Genomic DNA, 16,720 nt, shown 5'->3' on the forward strand with positions numbered 1-16,720 from the left:
GACAAAACTTTAGGGAAGGGCACTTTAGTGTGAAGAAAGAGTAAGTGACAAGGCTCAGGAAAGCAAATGTGCTTGTTATCTTTGGGGGACTGCTAGAAAGGCAGTATGACTGGGCAGAGATTATCAGGAGGAAAACAGTGAAGGCCATAAGATATCCAAGAGACAAATTATGAAGAACCTAGTCTCAGAACAAGGACTTTGGAGTATATATCTCAGTGTGATTGAAGACCACTAGGGTTTCTGATGAAATCTAATGGATGTTTTTAAACATCATCGTGTTTGTGGGAATGGAGTAGACTAAGGCGAATGAATGTTGAAGCTCCCAGTGTCAGGTAATTACAATAATGTGTTGGTAGCTTATTAAACCAACAGTGGGGGAAGCAGATATAGGGAGTATGAAGCTAAGCAAATGTGAAGTGCAGGAAGAAGGAAAAATTCATGAATAACTCCAAAGTATTCATGCTTAGGAACTGGAGGAATTTTTACCAAGATGTGAAAGAGCAGAGGAAATAGTGGGCAGAATATAGAAAGCAAGTGTGTGATTTGAGATATGCAAATTTGTAAAGGGGAACCAGACATCAAGGTAGAGGTGTCTCGAGTAGGAACCTGGATACACAAAGACGTGGAGCTAAAACGAATGTCCAAAACTGGAAATTACATATATAAATTTAATAAATATATATAAGGTACAGTGTTCCATAAGATTTCAAAGTCCAGGGCCATAGATGAGTACAGCATCCAGATTCCTTTCAATGAATCATATCTCTTTCATCTTCAACTATGCAGTTATAATAAATATTAAATGAAAATTGAAATTATTTGGATTAGGCATATCAGAAATTCCATCATCTGCTTGCTTAAAATGTGTTTTTCAGGGATGGGTCAAGGTCAAATTTTGACTATGAGAAATGGTGAGCTTCAGGGGAAAAGTTTTTCTTGATTTCCTGTAAAAGCTCCCTGAAAATAAATACCTTTAGAAGAAAGGCTGATTTAGGATGAAATTGAGCTTTTCCATTCCTATAAAAATAAAAAGAAGTTAGCTACGTGGATGGTCACTGCTCTACTCCTAGCTAAAGCCAGCATATCACTGTACATTTTATTTAAGAAAACTAATAAGCATCTTAACTCCAGTGATATTTTGGTTGTTTTTCTAGATTTTAAGAAGCTCCTAAGACCAAAAAAGGAAAAAACGCTAAGAAAGGAAGGGAGGGATCACAAAAGGAGCAAATTATTCAATCTGAGTAATAGTTATGACTTGTATCCAGATATAGCTCCAAAGCCTTATACTCTCCTAAGTGAGGTTTTTCAGAGCTGGCTGGATCTAGAGCATGTGATACTGGCATTAAGAGTGTGGCGTGTGGTACAAAATTACTCCACTGATTAGAATGCTCATAGTTCTGGGTGTAGATAATGAAAGCCCCACCCCCCAACTCAGGTGTGGGTGGCACCAACCAATAGGCTTAGAGCCTGAATGGAATATAAAGGGAAAGAGGAAGACTGCTGCTGCTGCTTCTTGCTGCTTTGTGTATTGCAGCCTTCTGCCTGCCATGCTGTAAACTGTTGTTTCTCCTCTGTGATGCCCCTCTGCCATCCCACCCTGCCTTGCAGCCAGCCGACTATAAACTGAAACCTCTACAAACTGTGAGCCAAAATAAACCTTTTCTCCTTTAACTTGTAAGTGTTGGGTATTTTGTCTTGCCAATGAGAAAAGTAACTAAGACAGTAATACATAAGAAAAATGAACCAGAGAAACATATCTTCTATTCCCTTTTCTTCCCTAGAAGAGCTGTTCCAGACATTTCTCACACAACCTATGAAAATCATTTGGTTTAGAGTTGGAAAATTGGTTAAGACACCTGCCAGAATGGAGCTTACATTTCTCCATTTTACACATGGAAACCTAGGCCAATGAAAGTTGGGTGTCTGATCAATGTTAACTTACTGTTAGCAGTTCTCACATCATTAAAACTATAATAGACTACTCCTAAAATGTGATTCCTTAAGGAATTCTGAAAAGTGTCAAGGAACCAAAACATTTCTGAGAACCCAATAGCCTATGTTAGAGGATTTATCAGCATTTTATCCTGAAATCTCAATAGATAAGACCCCAGATTTTGCTGTGCTTTTCTTTTAGGGCAATATACTCAGCTGTTATTTTCAATAAATTAATAACAATACTACTTAAAACAGATTTTCTCAATCCATTTTCAATGAAAATGTAGCAATGAGAATATACTAGTGCCTGAATTTTCAAGACACAGTCTGAAAATAATGAAGCTATTTCAATTATCATGGAATTAATTCTGCTGTGAGGGAATGATTAGAGGACTGTAAGGCTCTTTACCCCTAGATTGTCTTTGCTATTCACCTGGACTTTGTCTTAGTGTTTGGCAGATGCAGGGAAAATAATTGAGGATTATGTTTATCTTTTCTGTTGACATCTGGAAAAATCCCCAGGCAAAAGTCAGCAGCCATTTATTCAAATAAGTATAGTTCCTTTGACAATGCAATTGAATATCTCTCTTTTTTAAAGATGTAAAGTCTCTTTCTAATCCATCACATTTCTACTACATCTAAGTTTTGCTACATAACTTACGTGTTGGGAAGATGTCCAAATAACATTCTAAATGATTCTTTTTTTTCTAATAATGGTGTAGTTATAACACAATCATACGTTTAGCAGCCCAATTTTGGGTAGCTTCACACATTCCAGAAACACCAGCCAGCAAAATCCAGAGGCACCGTGCTTTCCAACATTGTATGTTTTAAATATTCAAATGCATTAATCATTAAAAATTCCCAATTGGCATTTGTTATCTAGGTGAACTTTAAAGCTATGGGTCTTTCCAAGCTTAAAGAGCATGTAATCTGGTTTATATAAGATTAGAATCTAACACAAATATCTTTCTCTCTCTCTTTCTTTCTTTCTTTCTTTCTTTCTTTCTTTCTTTCTTTCCTTTTCTTTCTTCTTTACATTTTCCAAGCAATGTTCACTTAGATCGGTGACCACCAACCATCTCCTAAAAGGGCAAAATGATCTGGCCACAAAGGACAGCAGAAACAAATTCAAAGTCCTTGCACCCTAGCTGCCTGCTAAGTGGTAAAGCAGAGCATCCACAGCACAGCCAATAATAATAATAATAATAATAATAATAATAATAATAATAATAATGAAGAGAACAAATTAAAATTTTAAATGTAAAATAATTACTACTGCAGCCATTCAATTGCATTTGATTAGTTACATTTTGCTAGAGCTATTGAAAACACTACCTTAAGTCATAATTCCTTTGCTCTGTTACACCTGACATTTAAAGTAAAAATATCATAGTTCAATCTTTTAAATTATCGTGATCAAATATCAATTCCTTGTTGGTACAGATATTACTGAGAATTTTGATCACTTGTGTTCATCATAATGTTTTAATATACACCGATTAGCCACACACTCTCAGCATACTGGTAATCTCTAATGACATAATTAACCATGTATGGCGAAAATTTCAGCAAAATCCCAGATTGGTAATACCCTGTCCAACAAAATAATGTTTCCTATAGCAATGTTACTAAATCCACAAGATTATCCACCGCTCTCTAGGAATGTGGTATTGATTGTTCTATTGCAAATATTCATTAATTACATACTATGTTTTTTGAGTTAGGATTTACTTTTAATTACTAAATGTTCAAACATCATCCTGAAATAACTCAACTTAGACACACAGAAAAGTGACTATATTTTCTCTTCATTGTTGTTTTCATTTTAAAGTACATTTTTAAAAGCATTAATACCTAGTGGTCTATTTTATCACATCAAAGTCACCTTTTTTCCTTCAAAAGCAAAGTAGAAAATGGCTTGGAGGGTAAAAAATAGCCATTTTATGATCATGGTCTGAGAATGATTTTGTTCAATGCATGTAGTCACTGACCCTTATTGTTAGGAGTCCTCTGCTTACCTAAAGGGGTCCTCATAGCCTGACAAGCACAGTAGTGGACAATGTGATTTAGCTCTTTGCCATATTCTCCTTGCTATTGCTGAAGGCACTGCATCTAGACCTGGGATAAAAGAAAAAGGAAATTTAGAATTTCATTTAGAAATTTATTTAGAAATAATACTGAATTTCATTTAGAAATAATACAAAATTACAGGCATAAGACATTACTTACAGAGTTCACATGAACAATATTTAATTCTGTATTAGTTTAAAAGGAAATTCCTATTAGGGAGGATAACATTTGATTTTAGGCTCCTATAACTACATATTGAAGCAATGAAAAACACTTTCTAAGATGAAACTGTTATCAAAAATTGTATGTTAAAGACACTGATACAGAGGCAATGTAGATAATTTAACAAGTTAGCTTGACTTTGTTTAGTCCCTTCAAAAATTTGACATTATGTTTTATGCTGTATTTAAAATATAATATTAATTTTCAAAACAAAATGATATACCTTTTTATCTCAGTCCCAAGAAAGTTATTATTTTTTTTCTAGAGGATTTGCACAACAAAGCTATACATTTACACTTAGATTTGACAGATTTAGAGGACATTCTGTTGAGTTCCCAGAGGAAAGTGTCACGTGCAGAATAGGACAGGGACTTTAAGTCTGTTCTCTGATCTAACTTGGGGGCTGACCAGGTCTGGCAATGTGTCTGAAGACTCTTCCTCTTAGGTAAAATTAAAGGAGCTATCTAGTTTAATACTTTGTTATTTTTAAAGTGGACCGATACTCTGAAGGAAAAAGTGTATTACACACACACACACACACACACACACACACACACAAATGTGGCAAACGGGTGAGTTTATACTTCTAACTACTTTTTACACGTTCCATCTTCATAAAAAAAATCCGAGACTTCCTAAAGCATTTACAAACACAAAACCAGATGCATTTTTTAAAATAAAATAACTCTGCCTAAGTTCAAATCTGATTTCTTACCATTGTTTTACTTACCTTTTCTGTGCCTTCAGTTTTATACATGAAAAAAGTGTTTCCTTTCTAAGTTGTTTTGGTAAGGAGAATTGTTAGTATATATGAGATAACTTATGAACATCCAGCTTACAGTCAAGACCACAGTATATGGAAATTTTAGGTATGATTATCATTGTACTAACACATACGGAACAAATAGCCCTACTAGAATATAAATTTAAACTTATCAGACATATAAGATGAAAAACTAAAATTAAAAAATAAAAGAAATAAGATATTATGCTTGCTCTTTCCCAATGAAAAGAAACCAGTAAGCAAACCTGAATTTGTAACTTTTGTGTCCCTTACATTTACCAATGACCTAAAATACATTAAATTGTATAACCTCAAGCTTTCCTTAGATTGGGCTTCTAATAAGCTGTGTCCTCTGCTCCCCCACAATAAAAAGAAAAATAATATATTGCTAAGAAGCTTAATCATTATTGTCTAAATGGCTTCTATGTATGAGCAGGGATAACAAAGGAAGACTAATGACAATTAAAGCATCCCAGACTTAGAAATGCAAGAACTAAAGTTGAAAATTCACTGGTTTTATTTGTAAAGAAATGCTTCATAAGCATGCACAAAAGCTTATTGTGAGGGTGCTTTGAAGAAAGTACAAAACTGAGCTATACTGTTAGGAGAATAAATACAAAAACTCTGATATTCAAGTATAAACATGGGGATCAGGTTATGATTTACCCTGAGGTAAGATGGCTCTAAACAAGTATCAATTTTTGAAGTTAAAATACAAACCCATAAAAAGCATATTTGGCTATTTTAAATTTTTACATCAGAAGAGTATGTTTCAGTGTTTAAATTTATATTCATTTATGAAATTTAGCTATTTTGTTGATTTTAAGAGGCAGGAATTTATTAACCCATTCATTGTTACCTTAGTTATATAAACCATGTCTTTTTTCCTTTATCTAACAAATATAAAGCCATCTAAATAAAAGACAGCTGTAGCCGGGTATAGTGGGGCATGCCTATAACTCAGAACTGGAGAGGCTGAGGTAGGAGAAGCCCCATGAGTTTGAGGCCAGTCTGGGCTACATAGTGAGTTCAAGGCCAGCCTGAACTACACAGTAAGACTCTGTCTCAAAAAAAAAAAATAATTGTTTACTTTTCTGAATAATTTTATTTATATTCATCAATATCATGTACAATTTCACTAATCATTTAGTACCAAGAAATTGTGATCCATAGACTTCTACTGCTAATCAATTTGCCTCAAAGAGATGTATCACATGTTGAAAATTCTACCTGATAATGTGGAGAAAGTATCCTAAAAGACAAAATGATAGATGTATAACAATATAGTTTTGCCATAGGAACGTAGAAAGGATATGAACAATCTGGAATCACAAGTGGAAGCATGACTTTCTTGGTAAAATACTTTTTAATTATACTGTACTATTTATCTCCTCCTTTATTATACAGTTCCGTTTCAACATTGTCTTTTAGTCCAAAGTCACACAATAATAAATAAATATCAAAGAATTTAAATTAATATCCTGCCTTTTATTGGAGTTACTCAAAAAATTCTTACAACAATCTTGTCTTTATAATTTTTACTCTGAACAAATAATTTTCCTCAACAAAGATAAATAATAGGATGCTCTTAACAAACTTAAATATATCAAAGTTACCCTTGTGTATCTTTGTCATACATTTTAGTCTATTCACCTTAATCTAGTCAGATGTAAAATATTCTCATATAAACAATTATAGAGATAAACAAATGTGTCCACACAAATTGTCATAGATGAACATTCATAGTGATATTATTCATAATAGCCAAAAAAGAGAAAAATACCAAATTTCTATGAACTGATGAATGACATATCCAGAAAAAAGAAGTACGGATACACGCTACAATTTTGGTGAACTTGAAAACATGCTAGGTAAAAGAAGTCACAAAAGTTCCCACAATTATTTATGAAATATCTAAAATCTAAAGAAACAGAAAATAGTGCCTTGGGACTGGCTTGATAGGCAGAATTGCTGCACAGTAGGGAGAGACTACGAGTAGGAACAGAGTTGCTTTTGGGAAATGTTTAAACGTGGTTGTAGAGACAGTAGCTCAAGGCTCTGAATATACTGAAAACAACAAATTCTACAATTTAAATTGGTGAATTATGTATGTGGGTTATATCTCAATGAAGCTGCTTTATGTTAATTTTTTTCATTGTTTTAGTGCTGGGGTAGAAAGCCAGACTTTGCACAGCTAGTTAAGCACACTAACACTGAGCCGTGCCCCCAGGCCTAAAGATGTTTTTCAAAAGCATAGCAAACAGGCTTGTATCTATTAGAAATATTCTCTGAACGTCTCCTTTCTAAGATATGTATTACTACTTTTCAATGTAATTATATTGTTCCTTGATCACATTTTTAAAAAGTGGAGTAAGCTCACCCTATATGTAGTAGCTAGGTCTTGCCCAATAAAATGCATTTTTTTTTTCAAAAAATGGTTAACTTTAAAAATTGTAATGCCTTTATATTTATTGAAGGATGCCAGAAATTATCCAATTTATGAAAATCTTTTCTTCCTTTTTTGTACTTGCTTAGTAATTTTCCTTTATATTATTGGTGCTTTAAAAATTATTCTCAGGTATCAATTGAAAAGTAATCATTCATATTACTTTAACTAGAGTTACAAATTTTTTAAGCTTAGCATTTGAATCACTGTAAAAAGTTCCTCCAGGGTCATCACCATGACTTCATAATCAAAGTTCCAGAACATAACACTATGTGGGAATTTGCAGTCCTTCATTGGTCACATCGCATTGAAAAATGCGATCTGTCCTCCATCCCTAAGAAATTCAACCTAGCAATTACACTTTTACTTTGATTCTTCTGAGGACAGTTTTATTCTGTTTCTTCCCTCTATCAGTCCTATCTCTGGATTTTAACCAATTTATTTCCCTCTTATCCATTTCCTGAGTAATCTCCCCAGTACACTTTCCTCCCATGTGAATGATTCATTTTAGTTTCACCTACAAAATGCTAGTTTTCTTTCTGATGTATTGAGGAAAAACTGTATCCAACATTTAGAAATTCAAGAACAAAAACAACAAAGTCATCATAATTAATGTTAAATCAAGCACAGAGCCCATTTCTTATGTAAGCCCATTTCTTTTGTGAACATTCAAGTTACTCTGACTAATACAAAAGAAATCAGGCTCAGATTTCACTAATTTAGACAAAGACACTAAAAGATAATGCAATCCAGAGCCAAAGACTTAAAATATACTGCAATGCTATATGCTATGTTTATATTGTTTTTTCTGTGACTCTACTCACAGTTAAAGTACATGCATTTTAAATGTTGATGGAAGGCTCGTTGTTCCCTAATCCTGGCTTATTTTACGATGTCTCAGGTAGAAGGCTTTTCTTCCTTGGACACTTGCAGTGTTATCTATCATGTCACCTCACATTTTCCTGCCTTATCTTCTATTTATGTTTTGTTTCCTACTAAAACAATTTTGGAAGGCTAAATGCACATCTAAATGTTCTTTCTCCAACTAACAATAGTTGGGAAATTGTTTACATCCAGTAAAACTCAGTATTTATTGCAGAGAATATGTTGCTTCCATTTTCAGAGCTATGCACCTTTGTGGAGCTGTGAAGGAAGTTTCAAAATTTCCATCGTTTTTGAGCTATGAGCACCCGAACTTTTCCTCTTAACTCAACAAGATTGGAATCATGGATAATGATTATTATTTGAATTAAGGAGGAAATTTTCTCTTTTCAGTCTTTTGGTGAAACACAAACGGCTACTGCAGAAAGTACATATTTAAATCCACAAATACTGCTATATTTAATCATTTTAATATTTTCCATATCAGACATGTCCTTTAGAAATCACACTGAATAAAATGGATCCATATCCTTCTCTAGAATAACAGTCAGCATCACAAGAGCCAAATGGACAGTTTGTCTGATTGGAGCACTACTTCTCATTTAAATGAAATTCAAGAAGAACTCAGAAATTCTATGAGAAAAAAATAATTTTTCCCATTTAATACCAAATCTTTTCTTAAAGAAAGATATTTTTGTGTTAAGAACTCCCTAGAAATTTCACAAGTAGCTCCTACTAGGTAAGAGCCTGACACAAAATAGCAAATATGCTTAAACTATCACACATAATTCAATAAAACACATTCCAGTCTACATTTTCTCATAAGAATACATTTAAGTAAAAGATCCTTACCTACTTTAATTATTTCAAACAAATTTGTTTAGATAAAACAAATTAGAATAAAGGGTTTATATTACATTGATTAATGGATTAAACTCTGATATCAAATCTACACTTAATTTCTTCCCCCATAACTTATCAACTGTGAGATACTGGTGAAATTATACAAACTCTCTCTGCTATATTTTCTTATCTAAGAAAGAGTATGAATAATTGCACTGAACAAATAAGATGTTGTGGCTTAAAAGGGATAACTCTCATAAAGAATTCAGTAGAATGAGAAAAGGAAAAAATGGAAACAAAATCTTTGTAAATAGGGAAGGGTGGAGGGGGTGAAGGGAGGGCAGGGGAATGGGGAAAAAATAAGAACCAAGATACATCATGTAAAGGTACAAGATCCCAATGATGAATGTAACTGCACTGTACACCTAAAATATACCAATAAACGAAATGGAAAAAAAAAAGGAATTCAGTAGAGGACGGGTTCATAGTTAAGAGTTCTACAAATGCATATAGCAGAAAATGCATACAATAACATGGCTATTTTAATTTTTTACTTTATTTCTTTCTGAGGCTTCAAAAATGTATTATTTACTAATCTCAATGTTAATATTTTAGTAAATAATATATCATTATAAGCACCAATTAGCTGCAATTGTTGGATAACATGACTTATCCCCCAAATTTTAGTGCCATCATAGAAAAAGGCAACAATCTTGACCAATAAAAAATCTCCTACACCAAAAAGCATTATCTACATCTATTTAACTCTACTAAGTTAATTGGTGGAGGGGTAGAGGAAAGGACTGTTACAGAGATACCCCGGCCAGCTAGAATAGCAAATACAACACAGTAGTGCATTTGGTCATAAAAGTAAAGTCACAGTGCTCTGCCACCTGAAGTGACCTTGAATGTGAGCATAGAACATGTACTTAAGCAGGTTTTACCCAGGTATTAACAGTAGGAAGGTAGAGCAATTTCTCAGAAGGTAGCAAAGTCCTCTTTGTCAAGATCAAGTGAAGAAGTCCAGGCCAGCATGTGAAGGAGAAGAGACATGGAGACTGTCAAGACTCTAACCTATTAGGGGTATGTATGATATTTAAGGCAGAAATGCAGTCATAGAGGAATACAGACTTCAGACAAGGACTAGGATGTCTTGCAAGATGATATGATGGTAAGTCTCAAAAATTGGAACTCGTAAAATTCCCCCACACACACTTCAAAGGAGCAGTCTGCAGATAGCAATCAAGCTGCTGCTATGAGGACAGATCAAATGGCTCAAATTTGAGAGGACAGAACTCAAAGTCCATTGACTCTCATCTTGAACTGGAAAGCCCATTTTTTGCAGCATGGTAGGCAAACGAAAGAATACTAGCAGCATCTAGTGGCCTGCCCATGTAAGTGCCCAGGACCAAGGTCTAAGGTTAAAAAAAAATTACTTTTTTTAAAGATGGTGGGGGAATCTCAAACAGGGTGAACTATTGATGGACTTGAACGGATTTCTCATTTCTAGAAGAATTACAGAGGAAATAAGAGCCTCAATGGAACCAGCATGTTCAGTGGAACATCAAGAACTATGAGTGTCCAAATGATATTTTGCTGATTTGTCCTCCTCTCTCACTTTACCTAGTTAGACCAAATCATCAGCAGAGTATGGTGCATATATGTGTGTATATATATATATATATATATATGAAAAGTTCAATATGTTATATATATAGTTATATATATATATTTATTTAAAGAAGAAAATTGATCTAGAGAGGATAACATATGGCATATCTCCTACTCCAACATTCATGAAGTTATAAAGCCTACTTGAAATCTATGTCTGTGTCCACTACTGGCAATAAAAACCTTTATTGTACAAGTCTCCACATATAACTTTAAATGTAAGAAGAATATTGGACTATTGACCTAACAGTCTAAATCATTTATGGCTATGGTGATCAAAATATAATTTATTCTGAATAATTCTAAAGATCTGTTAAGCAAATCATTTGAGGAATTATTCTACTGGGGGGACAACTCTTGACAATCTTGTCAAATATTTGGGCATGACAGAGAATCAGACCATGAATTTTCACAGATATGCACATTTAACAGAATTGTCAAAAGGATTTGAAAGGATGAGAGAGCCATCAAAAAAGAATTGTTTGGTAATTGAAAAATAATCAATTTATTAAACTGTGCCTTAAAGGTAAAAAGGAAATGGACATTAATGAACTTCCATTCACCTAGCTGCTTTCAAGATATTAAAGGAATGGTTATATCTTGCTTCCACCTGCTCAGTTAGAATTTAGCTTTGATAAAAATCATTCCTTTTCTGACTATAGCATAGTTACAAGTTTCTCTTTAAAGCCTTTTAGAAGGCAGTTCTTTTTATTCACAACTCACTTCTTTTCTTAATTAGTAGCTTGAATACTATCCCCCCTTTTTTAAATTGAGCAGGCTGTGTAGCTAAATGATGTTTTTGACATTCCTGCCCTGAGGACAGATTCAAAACAGAGGCAGAAGACAACAGAGATTGACTACACACTTCATGGGCCCAAATCGAGGGAAATGTGGGTAATTACAGGAATTCAGCAACACTTTGTCTCTTGGCATCTGTACTTGGAAAAACAATGAAATAATCATGGACAAGTATGATGTGAAAAGTGTTTATGGAGCCGCATGTTTTATTAACACTGAGCACTGCAGAGAGATAAGCACCACTTGCTAATTTTAAAATTTCTATGAACTGTGGCAATTAAGCCTAATAATTATTTAAAGACTATAATAAAGATGAGGCCATTTTGTCCTGCACTTTAGAGAAAAAAATATAAGTAGGGTGCTCAGGTTCAGTTTGTACAGAGTGTCTGTCACTTGTGCAATTTTGTACTTTTCCTACCTGGTAGGATTGGAAACTGGAAATGCTTCTTGACACATTAGTCTCAAATTTAAAGATTTCTCCATGCATGTTTTTGCTTCTTTGCTAATTTTTTCTTGTTTCAGCTGTTGTGGAAACTCTATGTTGGGGGTCTTTTGTTCCTAGTTGTTAATTTTGTACAGTCCTGCTGAACACCCTAGGTGACCTTCGGGAATCAGTAAGTCTAATTGAATGAAGCATGGCATATACTAACGATTTCTTCCAGAATAGTCATTTTTCCCAGTACAGAGTCTTCGCAATACAACGAAAAGCCATTTATTGTTTTTAGTCCTTTAACGGAAAGCTACTTTCTAAAGAGAGGCTTTTTAAAGCCCTAGGCACAGCACAACGCCTTGCTCTGTGTTAGGCCAATGATAGTAAATACAGATGGGAAATCAAAACAACCACAACACATATTGCGGGATTTAAAATATGAACAAATAAGAAATTGAATTATTGATCATTTGTTAAGGTATATGTTGAGGAAAATTTTAATATATTTTATTTTGATTTCTTATGTGGAAGATAAAACTATTAGTATATCCTTTATTTTGACCTATTCATATTCTTGTGCTATCTTTTGAAATTTATTGTCATTTTCTGAGTAATTTTAAAAGATTAACTAGCATATTTTACTTTGTAGCATGAGAAAAAAGTACAATGAATTCTCTGAGTGTAAACCAGGAAATGCCAAGCTTCATTCATCTCTCTTCTTTCCTCAGAGAGCAAGTCTGTTGTAGCATTTATACTGGAAAAAATTCATTGCATTTGGTATAGAAAAGGAATACTGTGAAAAACTACTTTTGAACCAGATTTCTGTCAGCAGAAATGGAGTCCAACTGTCCCCACCACCACCCTATAGCAAAACACTAGATGAGCTCTATGCAACACTGAATCTATTGCTTACATTCTTCCTGCATTCTAAGCAAGATTATTTCAGATTGTTGGAACATATTACATAGTTGTAAAGAAGTAATTTCTTATTAGACCTGTAATATGATAGAGAACCATGGTACAAAGGGATACAGAAAAGTAGATTGTGACAGTGAATGTTTTTAATACTGCTCCTTTTTTACGTGTATCCACATAGTAGAGAAGAAACAGAGCCAACCTTGGACCAAAAGATGAAGCTGGAAAGCTAAGCTTAGCTTTTTCCTGTAGTGTTTAATTCTCTTGAGCAGTGAATTCTTCTTGGCTTTCAAACTCTCCCCCTTTCAAACAGGAATATACATCAGACTCTCTCTCTCTCTCTCTCTCTCTCTCTCTCTCTCTCCTCTTTTTTAAGGTCAAAAGCTTACAGTAATTTTTGACTATCAGCACAAATGAGTCTAAATGGCAGATCTGACTTTATGCTCATTTTAATCCAAATTTCTGTTCATGGAATTTAAAAACATCATGCTTATTTAGAAAGAGGAAAGGGTGAAAGATATTGTTCAAGGGCAAAAGGTGAAGCTGGAAGTGGGAACAAGTTAAATTTGTTGAAAGAAGGTTAGGCAGCTACTTTTATATTGTCAAGAAAAACGTGTACCAGCTCCCTCTCGGACCTGTTTCAAAGGTACAACTGATGGAGGGATATCAGAAAAATGGAAGGAAAATGTGAAGAAAAGTAGTCAATATGTGAAACACCCACACGTGTTACCATAAACTCAAGGCAGCTGTTCTCTTCTTCTGAAAAGCAAAGGAAAGGGGGTGGGGGGAGAGAAAGAGAAGAGAGGGAGTGAGGAGAAGAAAGCAGGAGAAACAAAAGAAGAAAGAGAAGGATGGAGGGAAGGGGGAGGAGGAACGGAGGGAAAAAAGGAGGGAGAATAAAAAAGGAAGGAGAAAATGCACTCCTTACTAGGGGCTTGGGAGCTAAAGAATCAACATGAACCATCATTTGTCTTTTTCCAACTCTAATGGTCCCTAATTCCTTCATCTTCCTGAGAAATTAGTTTCTGAAGCCTGTATGGCGAAAATCATGTAAAATCAATATTACTTTGGAAACCATGTCAAGCCATCAATAATTTTACCCAATTATTTCTTTTCAACAATTTCAACACTGACCTAGAGTGGTTGTTTGTTTCTCTCTGCTTTCAGAGTCAGGTTGCTGTCTCTTAGTTAATTACTGGATTAAGTTTAGGAGTTACGTTGTATGGAAAGTATTTGCTTTGGTTCTTCTCAGTGTTGTGATATGTCCACACTGCAACAGGCATGAGACAGCTAAATAAGAGAGAAAGCAAAATCCCATCTGAGATTTTGCTGTGCACGATATTACTGAGAGAAGTGACTGGCAAAACAGCTCAGATTTATAGTCATGGACTTTGGAACTTGCCCTGCTAAAGAACTGGTCCATTAGCCTCCATTTAGTATGGTGATTTAACTATTAACCCTACCTTAGCTGTCAGGTTCTTGACCAAGAAATGGTTTCTTTAAGCCAGTTCTGAACTTTGGTTATCTAAATTTGAACTTCAGGAAAAGAAGCCTCTGGTTATTCACTTAAAGAGCCACTGAGACAAAAGTACAGCATGACCAGAAATAAAAATTAGAAAGAAAAGAGGGACATAAAGAAAGCTCTGATATTATGTTTTAAGCATTGAAGGAAAATTGCATGAGGAACTGGGGTGGTGGTGGTAGATCTATGCAAGACTTTTTTAAAATCACATATTCCTACAATATATAATGATAAATGGTGACTGTTACCAGAAGTAACTATCAATATTAACATACTTTGAGGTTCTAGTGAAGTAATAAAAAAATGTGAAAATTAAGGAAAAAGTGAAAATTTTTAAACCAATTACAAAAACTTACACATATTTCACAACATTCATAGTTTTTTTCTAGTATGGCATAATAATATACCCATTAAAGTTGTTGATATATTATCATTACTTTCTTTGACATCATGCATTCTTGGGTAGTTAGTATGTGCTCTTCTGAATGCTCTGCTTACTTTTGGTTTTAATCCAAATAACTTCAGTTGTAATTTGTTTTGTTTGCCATCATAAAATATTATTTGCAAAGAATATTATAAATGTATGCTGAAGCACTACTGAGAGAATTAATATGAACTCACCAAATAGGTACAAGAAGCCTCTTCAAAATAGACAGCAAACACGCCAAATTGAATTTTCTTTCATAAGAAAATATACACAATTTATTCCTCTGAAATTGCCATTTTATTACATTTATGTGAAAAAAGAGCAAATATATTATTTGAAGTACCACTAGCATGCCTTCCCCAAATGTCACTAGCTTATGATGGTGGAAGTTTATTTCTCATTCACTTAGAAGTTCAAAGCAAATTCTTCTGTCAATAGAGCTGCTTTCTTCCATGGAGTGATTCAGGGATCCAGGATCCATTCAGCTCATAGTCTTTATAGAGTAAAGCTTTGTAGATCTCTGCTTCTAGCTGGTAGAAGAAGAAAAAACTACGGCAAAGGCACATCTTTCAAAAAGAGTTTCCTTAGACAGGCCACATTATTTCCACAATTATTCCATTGTGAAAAGTAGCTCACGTGGCCTCACTTGGATGTAAACAGGGCTAAGAAATTTAATTTCTGGCCAGGCAATCAAATCCCAGAGTTACCTCTATGCCCACTTCCCAGAACTATTTCTTGTTAGCCAGTAACATGAAATTTCGGGGACAGCCAACATCTCTGCTACACAGGCTGTCATTTTGCCCTTTGCATTTTGCTTGCCCGTTACAACCCAGGAATTTGTTGGTCTCTTCATTTCTTCCAGGATTCTTGCTTCATAAAATTTTCATTTCATCCCATTTAAAATCAGGAAATTCACACTGTGAGAATTATGCAGGGTATCAAGAGACGATAAAAGTCACTTATTGCTTCTAGGAGTTAAGTAACTGATGATATAACATGAGTGAGGAAAATGTTGAGTTTGGACTCACTAGTCTCACATTTCATTTTCCATTTCCACGTGCCTTAACCTGGTGAGTCAACTAGGAAAAATGCCTGCATTCTTTGGATCAATGTTTTTATAGTTATAAAATAAGGGCATTCAATTGGATCATTGAACCCTTTTACCACAAAAGATACCTTCATAATTCAAATTTTGATATTACAATATAATTTTGAATTGAATAATAACCTATATAGACTTGCCATTAATATGGTTTCATTTATTCCTTTTGAAATATTAAAAATAACCCAGATTACCATTAGTACTACTACCAATACCACTATTATTATTACTACAATCTGAATTAAAATATTGATTGATTTCTATATTCTATAGTCTTTCAGGTGAAAAAATATGAGATGTGATTGAAAACTACAGTGAATATTCCAGAACTACTCAGGAATGGCAAAGAACAACGGAATAAGTATGTTTGAAGCAAAGGGGTATATTTTGAGGGAGATTAATGCAATATACCTTTTAGTGCAATACTTTTAACTGTTTTGTTTTGTTTTTTTTGGTACCGGGATTGAACTTGGGTCCTTGCGCTTCCGCTGCAGATGGCAAAACTACTGAGCTAAATCCCTGGTCCAATACTTTTTAAATTTAAACATCTATTGTATATTTTGATCACATTCCTTATTATCATATATATGTAGATAACTTGTTTCCCATGATATATTTACATGTATGTATGTATGTATCAAGCTCAATTATCAAGAATTAGCACAAGAAT

General features: G+C 34.1%; 1 protein-coding gene across 2 annotated transcripts in view; it reads right to left on the reverse strand.

The window, feature by feature from the left end:
- The window catches only part of LOC110348520 (uncharacterized), a 303,860-nt gene that overhangs the window by 72,672 nt on the left and 214,468 nt on the right, over positions 1 to 16,720 (reverse strand). For both annotated transcript variants that reach the window (XM_087180890.1, XM_087180888.1), the window contains one exon: positions 3,957 to 4,056. The gene's annotated coding sequence lies outside the window, so the exon portion shown is untranslated. The remainder of the gene's footprint in view (positions 1 to 3,956; positions 4,057 to 16,720) is intronic.

The sequence above is a fragment of the Heterocephalus glaber genome, unplaced genomic scaffold, assembly GCF_053883595.1.
Source record: "Heterocephalus glaber isolate CG9 unplaced genomic scaffold, H.glaber_assembly_v1.0 deba00001465, whole genome shotgun sequence".
In the NCBI taxonomy this organism is placed as follows: Eukaryota; Metazoa; Chordata; class Mammalia; order Rodentia; family Bathyergidae; genus Heterocephalus; species Heterocephalus glaber.